Source organism: the organism of the source record quoted next, unplaced genomic scaffold (assembly GCF_019419815.1).
Source record: "Pyrus x bretschneideri cultivar Hongxiangsu unplaced genomic scaffold, Pyrus_bretschneideri_v1 Contig59, whole genome shotgun sequence".
NCBI classification, from domain to species: Eukaryota; Viridiplantae; Streptophyta; class Magnoliopsida; order Rosales; family Rosaceae; genus Pyrus; species Pyrus x bretschneideri.
In genome coordinates, this window is record NW_025999797.1 from 666,838 (window position 1) to 676,935 (window position 10,098).

Consider the following 10,098-nt stretch of genomic DNA (forward strand, 5'->3'; position numbering starts at 1 on the left):
ATGCCATACATTGAAAATTATGAGGAAACTTCTGTATCAAGTAACATATCCTATGTTTTTGAGGAGAGAAATGAAGATGCATCAGAAATTGGGAATGCTTCTGAGATGAGTCAATCCATTTTGTTACCATTGATTCCTGCACAAATTGGACCAAGTTCAATTTCAACTACAACAATTAATGCACAACATATAAGTGGAAATGTGGGAGCTTGTACCAACTTGCAAGAACCTGCACTGTCCAGCACCACCAACTATAATTCAAGACAGTATATTGCCCTCTCAAGCAACACGTCATGATCAGCGATTACCAAGTATGCCTGAGCCTTCACAGGTTGTGAGAAAATCCACAAGATTTACATGGTTTATTTGCAGGAAATAGAATATGATATTGGTGATGAAAATGATCCTACAAGTATGGAAAGTACTAATTTTAGTTTATAGAAAGTTGCAATGGAAGAAGAACTGGTTTCAATGCACAAAAACACAATTTGAACTTTAGTTGCAGATGCAGAAAACTTGAAATCCATAGGTTGCAAATGGATTTTCAAGACAAAACGTGATTCACAAGGAAATGTTGAAAGGTTTAAGGCAAGGTTGGTGATAAAAGAATTCAATCAGAGAGAAGGAGTGGATTATAATGAAACATTAACTGCAGTATCTATCAAACACTATTTTAGAGTTATTATGATACTCACTGCACATTTCAATCTTGAATTACATCAGATGGATGTAAAAATTGCATTTCTTAATGGAGAATTGGAAGAGAACATTTACATGAAACAACCACTTGGATTTATTGAAAGGGAGAAAGGAAAATTGGGTCTATAAGTTGAACAAATCGATTTATGGTTTGAAACAAGCTTGGAGACAGTGGTACAAGAAATTTGATCAAGTTGTAATAGCTTTTGGTTTTGCAGAAAATAAAATTGACAATTGCATTTATATGAAAATTGTGAAGTCCAACTTCATTTTTCTTGTTTCGTATGTGGATGACATTTTGTTAGCTAGTACCAGTGTTAATTATTGAATGAAATCAAGAAGCTGTTGTCTAGTCATTTTGATATGAAGGATATGAGAAATAGTTATACTGCTATTTACCAGAATTAGCTCTACTATTAGTCTTTTCTCTCATTTCACTGAAATGAATACATATAAAAAAAAGCTTGAAAATGTTCTAAACGCACACCACGAATATGTTCTTTAAGAATTTTGGTATCAAAATTGTCGGAAACTACACGTTCAACCGTGGCAACCATAAGAAGCAGATTCATTCCTCATTTTGTAAGGCTTCCGTAACATTCTTTTCTATCTTGTAAACTATTTGCCACGAATATGTCATAAAATAATTCGTCATCCATGTCAAACGAAAGGATGGCTTTCTTGTTTTCATCTAGGGTTTGTTTGTCTAGCTCTGGGGCAAACCAATTGTAAAAACCCTTGAAATACATTTGGGAAGAAGGAGACCAAACCACAGTACTAGGCATATCAACTTTGATCTCTCTCCTGGAGTTTGAACTCATAGTATACAGTATACACCTCTGCCGTGAGAGGGTGAAAAAATATCCACAAACACTCAGAAATGCATTACGATTCTAACAACTTTGTAGTCTTTAGCTTTTCGATCGTAGCCAAATTCCATACACCTGTGGACTGCAATATGTTGTAGCCTTAAAGAAGTTGAGGTTGAGATCTTGAATCACTATTGTTGTCACTGCAAAGATACAAAAGTGAGTCAAGTGACAACAAAATTTTCTTCAAGTCATCGTTGGTGTCGTTGAGGATGCAACGCTTGAAAAGGATGCATGCATGTTGTGTATGAAAATTTGTGTGCCTATGGATTTGGAGAGGTGCACATCCACAAAGCTAGGGTTACTGATGAATTTGTAGCACAATTTACGAACACATCTGAATCGCAATAGAGATTTCGGAGGAAGCCATGAGAAGATATGCAGCACCGTTTCTTCTGGCATTTTGCAAAAGTCCGCCATTTTCTGAGAAATGAAAAAAATTGGATCATAAAATTACATGGACATATGCTACAAATGAAACGCAGACTAAAAGAAAGATCTAGAAGGTTTGAAAAAAGTGGTTACTTTTTTTTTTTTTTTCTTAAAATTCAAGTCAGCATTCGCCTTCTTGCACTGTCACAAATAGTTTAGTATAGATTATCCCCTTGTCACAAATAGTAGTTGAAATTCTATTCTTGAGGTTTAGGAAAGAGAGAAGATTGCATTCTCTAAAACTATATAATTAAATTTAAGAATTGACAAAACTTGGTGTTTCTCCTTCAATTCTTTGAAATGAAGCCAATTGCTTGTTTGAAAATATTTGTCAATACTACTTTTAATCAGTTGAGGACCTTGAAAATATTTTTTCGGGGAAATTAGTCAAAATAATTATTTTTAAAACCTCAATTTGCCAAAATGATAAGCTCTTTCAATATGTCGTCGATATTTAATTTTGATCAGTTTAGCAATTGAGATTTGATTTCTAGTCATCATTTTAGCTGTCCTTGATTGTTGTGGTTGTATAGAAATGATGATCCAATTCAAACGAGAATTCAAAATCTAAAAGTACTGAATCATTTTTGAACGGATGAATATCGAGAAATGGGTATCAAGTTAAATTATCATATAAACCAAAATTTTATGTTAAATTATGATGAACATCAAAATTATAATTTACATATATAAGCCTCTGCTACTCCTAGAGTGATGCTACAAGTAATAATTCTACTGTGATAAATTGGTAATACACCTCACGTTTGGTGGACTGACATGGATTGGCATGAATATAAGTTGTAGTATTGGACTGGATGGGATGGGACTTGACTGGATTTAGGTCAGTTGTTTGATACTCTCTAAGCCAACAAGACTAGACTGGCTATGGTTATTATTTAAGAAGTAAATAAACTTTCAATTTTTTTTTTCCAGAAAACTTTCAATATAAGACAAAATTTAAAAAAAAAAAAAAACTAATTGAAATAATAAATCTTATCAAAAAAAACAAGAAAAATAAATTAACGAACCCAAATAAAAAAAAAAAAGATAAAAACAAGGAAGAGGCACAAAGGCTGGTCTTTCTTTCTGCAACAACCCAGCGACCTACCCAGACCCAGTAATCAACTCGCGACGATGCCGCTCGAGACCCGCAATATCGTTCGCGAACCCCTCAAACTGCTCATAACACGCGACCCACACCGGAAAAACCACATCTCCGATTCACCAGAAGAAAGGAGATGAGATAACGTCCTGCGAAACGAATTGGCGGAGGTGATCGGCTTCGTAACCCATGGTCGTGTTATGAACTCAAATCGCGTCCTCTTACGGACTCAAATCCCACACTCCAAATCTGGTCCGTGACACAATTTAGCTCATCAAACATGGGTTGGGTTAAAGTCCACTCTAAATGAAAACATGTCGTAACCAGCCTACCAAATGAGCTCCAAGCTTTTGAAGGGACCAACCCCTCTACCGTTTCTTGTAGAGGTTTCTTGGGCTATACGGTTCATAAAATATGCCTCTGCCTGCCAAACCCATATATAAGCTCAGTCTGGTCATGCAATTCCAAGAAATGTATAAACTGGAGCAGATACCAGATCAGGTGCACCTGCTCTATCAAATAAATATAAATTCATAATTCATACTCGTGTTAAACGACACCGCACCATCATGACATACGACGTTTCAATCAATCAACTTAGATTCTTAATATAATTCTATCCTGTCAAATAAAAACGCAAAATGAATTGATCGATGGAATATAAACTCGTCCTTTCCAATTATTTTAAACCAGTTAGCCGACTAAATTAGATAATTTTCAAATCTAGCACCTTTTGGTTCATGATCTGGTTCTCGGCTATTATAATTTTGAACATTTAGTGCTATATCATTGTCATTTTATAGGGAGGGTAATTGGCTTCTCACGAATCATAACAATTCAGACACACAATAAAATTATACTAAAAAAAGAGTTTAAACTCGGAACGCAGTGAATTGAAGAAGATAAGCTAACCACCTAGGCATCCATCATTTGCTACTATCATTATTGATTTTCATGTAAGAGATATGTAGTTTAAAGTTCAATAAAAAAATTTGAGATAATATTGTGTGTGAAACCAATTTTTCTTTATATAATATACAGTCAATATATAAATTTTCCTTGCGTTTCTTTAATAATCATCCATTCTCGCAAGTAACTTGTAACTCAGTTGATTAAAATCATTCATTTTTAGCCTTGAAGTTCTCCCTCCTTGTAATTTAAATGAATTTATTGTAAATTATACTATTGTCTATCAAATTTGTGTGCCAACCTTATTTTCCTTGTTATTGTTGGGGCTGCTAGGCTCTGAGTTGTTTTGATGTAGTTTTTTTTTTTTTTTTCTCTTTTGTTTTGGACTTCGGGTTTTGCCTTTGTTAATAAAAAATAAAAATCTGTTATCTATATAATATATTTTTAAAAACTCCTTGTCAATGTAAGAGGGTACAATTACTATTATGTACAACTTATATACAAAAGAAAACTTAAAAGAACGCAATTAGAGAAAGAAAACTTAAAATTCCTTGTTAATGTAAGAGGGTACAATCACTAAAGGGTTGTTTTATACACACCCCACATTTTATTGAGTACACCCGACATACTTAGTACACCCCTGTTTACTTTTTTTTTATTAAAATTTATTTTAATACACCTCACATACTTTCCAATACTACCCTTACACCCACATTCTTTGTGAAATTTAAGATTTCTTTTTATATTCTCTATTCAATTTTCTGCACATTTAGTTTTGTCCACTCGAGGGTTTAGTCTTCCATCAATTTTATTCACATTTAGTTATGTTTATAGATTTTTTATTTCATTTTTTATGAAAATATGACTTTCATTAACATGAGGGATCAACAGACAGTACAAGGGGAGAGAGCCAACTAGGCTCCTCTTCAATCCTAGATTTAAAACCATTAGCACGAACTACATACTGAGCTAGTTCATGAGCCACAGCAAGCTCTGTTTTGCCATTGACAAAAACATTCGAAACTTTTTACCAACATTTGTATATTCTCCATGAGACAACCCTCTGGACCCAGACAATCCTCCATAGACCTAATATCAGCCACCACCACTCCTTTCGCGTCGAGCTCAAGAACAATATCTCTATGACCCAAATTAAAAGCAAACATCAAACGTTCCTTTTCTGCAGACATTTCAGCGGCTTTAACCGAGGGCACTCCTGCATTGGTTTTAATTCAAATTATTGTGAAAGTATTACTTTTTAAAGCTGAAATTTATTTTATTTTTATTTTTATTTGTTTGTGAATGTTCTACGGTAGGTTTTGACATACCTCCTAACGTCATCGCTCAACGCATCATCATTGACTTCTTGAGATATCCTCTTGTCCCATAATGCATGTAGTTTGGAGTCGTTGTCGATCTCTAGCTTCTTCTGGCACCCAGTGGTGGGATCCGTAATGTTAAACTTCATGTTTGCTTTGCCGCTGGCAGGTGGATGAGAGAAATGCTCCGCTTGCTAAACCACTCGAATTCGACGAGCTTCTGGCAACTTGTTTCTTGAAATTTATTGGCTCAACTAATTTGATTGTTTTACTTCAACTAATTTGGTTTTCGTGGGCTAGATAATCATTTCATATAAAACTATATGTCATTTAATAATATATTTATATGTGGGATGTATTCAACAATATGTGGGGTGCTAATAAAAAAAACGTTCATTTTTTTTATTAATAATACATTATTTAATTTTAAATTTCATCTACAATTTAATTTTCCAAAAATTTCTCGTATGAAATTGGCACATGTGCAAGTTGAAGACGTTTGCCAGATGAACTTTACCAGAGATTTTTTAGTGTGATCGTCACATGAGGTGATACATCACGTATTTCTATATAAATAGTGAGTTATGTGTGTTAAAAAGTTAATAACTTAAAAATTAAAATTTTCCACCACTTGTATAAAAACATGTGGTGTATCATCCATATTTCCGTCACAATTAAAAATTTCTTGAACTTTACAGAGTAACTGTTTCTGTTTACCTGTCTTGCCCAAAATGCATGGCAATGGCAATGGCATGCACTTTTATGCACCCAATTATTATCTATTATTATTATTTTAAATGTCGTCAATGCTACCAATCATCTTTGTTTGATCACGTTTTGGCAAGTCAATATCAAGCGGTTGTGATCAATGAACAACTTCAGGAACTTCAGGGTGACCCACCCCAGAGTTGTTTTTTTTTTTTTTTTTTTTTTTTTTTTGGAAAGAGATCGTCTCTGAACATTTTTTTTTTCAATACGTAGGAATCAAGTGATCCAGATCTTTAAAATTTGATCCAACGGTAAAAAATTATTATAATTTTTAAAAGTTTTTACTAACTTCTTTGCTTTTAACTATTGAATCAAATTTTAAAAGTCCGAATCACTTTATTCTTAAGCTTTAAATCCTATTTTTTCTATATCTTCTATCTGTAGTCTGCACTGTCTGAATATTTTCCTTATTTTATTATGCAAAAAGAGTTGTGATCGACGTGTTAATTCGTAAAAAGCTTCCACTAATCCCCATATGATACATCTCTTTGGTTGACCTCAACTTTTCTTTACTGGATACAGAAACCATATGGCTATAACTAGAGGCATCAAGCAAATGATAAGTTAAGTAAATAAAATTCAGCTCTAACAATATAGGCAATTGAATTTACAAGTTCGCCTGCTTTGACTGTCTATATCATTAGAGATGATTAGTTGTAGTCGGGAGATATAATCTTTTTTCTTTTCAATTAGTAGGAAAATATAATAGAAGTGGGTTTTCGTATTTTTTTTTTTCTGTAAATTTCAATTTAAATAACTTAAAGGAGAAAAAAAAAATCAGAGCTTGAAATCATTTCTTTAAAAAGGGAGTTCCAATTGTCTATTCCCCTTCTCTCTTCTTTATTTTTAATATCAAACAGTGTTGATGACATTTTTATAGTGCAAATAGCAGCTGTATCAGGAAATAAGGAAAGGGTCAATGGTGAGTGCAAAATGAATAGTGTGAGCTTGAAGTCTCTTTTTAATAAGTTAAAATATATTAATCCTTGTGATAATATGGGAAACTCTAATTTGACTACTTGAAGATAACTAGGTTGGATTCAGGTACCCAAAAAAGGAGGCGTGTAATATCAAACCCGCATGTCCACATGAAACATTTGAAATCGGTTATTTTTGCTGATGGTATTGCGCACAAAATTCATACTAGTACGGATACTAGTTGGTCTGTTGTTAGTTTTTCTTTGGAGTTGGCATTGCTCGTTGTCAAAGAGGTCCTCATGTTTGATATATTAATTCAAGGTTTTGTGCGTAGAAGCTCTCATATGCTAATTCACAAAGTGCTCTTCCTTTTCATGAGAATGAAATTTCTTTGGCTTTGAAGTGACATCTCAGTCCTGAGTTTGGGTGTGAATGATTTCTAGGGTTGGATGCGTTCTTTTGCTTCTTCCCGGGCATGTCTTGCCCTCAATTCCACAAATATTGTGGCACTTAGTTTAGCCAATGTTTTGTTAAGGCCATCTCCAATGGAGAGGGATAAAGGTCCAAAAGCCAAAAAATAGCCTGATTTGTTCAAAAATTCATCTCCAACCGATGACTGACTATAATTCTACGGAGCCTACTAGGCCATTATTTGGCCAAAGGGACATCAGAGTGGCCAAATGTAGCCCCTCTTAACCCTTTCTTGAGGCCCAACTCCTCACTTTCAATAATTAATTCAAATTCAATTGCTAGATTTTAAAAACATCCACATTAGTTTAATTAAACTAACCAATAAAATTAAAGTATAAACTTAGTATCAATAAAATATTGAGGGTGCTATGTTTAATTTGAAGTATAAACTTAAAAATAATTTTTTGCATGGCTATAATTCTAGACAAGACTATATTTAGTCATTTCGATTGGTGATGGCCTAAAGTTTATTTGGATTAAGAACCTCTTGGATGTTATCTTGAATACCCTCATTGATATTTGTATAAGGTTTATTTTAACATTATAATGAAACCGTTGTTGTTTTTGTAAGTAAAAAAAAAAAGAAAAAAAAAAGCTGTGTAATAAAAAACCCACTTGTGCACATGGAACATTTAATTATATGAAAGATCAACGCTTAGCCATGCAATGCACATGTACAAGTGTGAACACTTCTCTTTTATGTTATTGTATATATAATAGTATTGGTCGTAATTATAATGATGGATGATTGCAATAATAATACTAATAAACGAAAATATACAATTAACAATGACATGCACCATAAAAGTATTATATAACAAGGATGACCGATAAACAAATGGTGGATAAGATCTTTGGCAACCATCTTCATTTCGAGTTCAAACCCTCTACTTCATTTACTATAAATTAAAATAGTGATATATAGCTTGTAACAAGGATAATAATAATAATAATATACGGTATTAATATCTAAAATAATATATATACACTAGGAATATGGTTTAGGATTTAGAATATTTGACAACTTAAAATATTAGTTTACATCTAAATGCATATATATATATATATATATACTAGGAATAAGGTTTAGGATTTAGAATATTTGACAACTTAAAATATTAGTTTATATCTAAATGCATATATATACACACACACACACACTAGGAATATGGTTTAGGGTTTAGAATATTTGACAACTTAAAATATTAGTTTATATCTAAATGCATACTAGTCACAAGATTATACTAGCTATATCCAAAGGCTTAAAATATTCGATAACTTAATAAAGTAAAACAGGAAAATGATTTTTTAATGATTCATGGATTTTAAGTTGGTTTGCTTTATTGAGCTATCAAATATTTTAAGCTTTTGGATCTAAACTAACATAATTTTGTGATTAATATGCATTTTATCCTCACTAGGGATGGGCAACAATTATTATTTACCCATAACCGTTTATGCTCATACCTGCATAATCGTTTACCTATTGGGTAATTGCCTAAACGGTTATACACGTACACGTAACCGTTTATAAATGGTTAACCATACCCATAACCATAACCGTTTAGTACCCATTGACCCTTTTTTAACCAGTTTATCCTTTTTTTTTTTTTTTTACCATTTACCCATTTTTCACCCGTTTACATGTTTTTTAACAACTTGAAAATTTAAAAAAAAAATTTGTCATAAATTTTTTTTTTACAGTTAAACACTGTTATAGGTACATTCATCATACATTTCCATATTTTAATTTTTTAAGTCTTTATACAATTTCAATAATTGAAATAAATAATTTACAGACAATATTTTTAATTGTTACCAATGAAGGTAATATAATATTTGCTAAGTATTCTTGGGTTACAAAAACTGTTTAGAAGACAATATTCTTGGTTACGAAAACTGTTTAGAAGACAATATTCTTGGGTTATTTAAAGTATTAACATAATATATATAATTAGCTACATTATATTATAATTAGCTATAGAAACCATGCACTATAGTCAATAGCATTGATCTAAGTTTTGTCCGATAGAGAACATGGTTTGTGTTAATTTCACATATATAAAATAAACGGGTAAATGGTTATCCGTTTATAACCGCAGTTAATACCCAAAACCAACTATTTAAATTTCACAGGTAAACGGTTATACCCATAACCTGTTTATTTATCTAAACGGTTACCCATATCCGTAAATGTGAAATTTAAATGAGCGGGTAACCGCGGGTATTTTGCCCATCTCTAGTCCTCACAAGTCCTCAAAACAACAACCTTACGATAGAACCATAGTAACATAATAGAGTCATGCTCTGCTAAGGTCCTCGTTTTGAGGATCTGTGAGGGCCAAATGTATATTAGTCACAAAATTATATAAGTTTAGATTCAAAGAATTAAAATATTTGACAACTTAAAAAACCAAAACAAGAAAATGAGTTTTCTATGAATTTTAAGTTGATTTTGGTTTATTAACTTTTTAAGCATTTAAATCTAAACTAATATAATTTTATGGCTAATATACTTTTGGTCCTCACAGTTCCTCAAAATGAAGACCTTAAGAGAGGAGCTCCAGTAGACCCATAGATCATGGAACAAATAGCGTAATAGAGGGATGGA

General features: G+C 32.4%; 1 pseudogene; it reads right to left on the bottom strand.

Moving 5' to 3' along the window:
* Positions 1-1,133: 1,133 nt before the first annotated feature.
* LOC125471184 lies at positions 1,134-5,479 on the bottom strand (annotated as a pseudogene).
* Between the last annotated feature and the right edge of the window lie 4,619 nt (positions 5,480-10,098).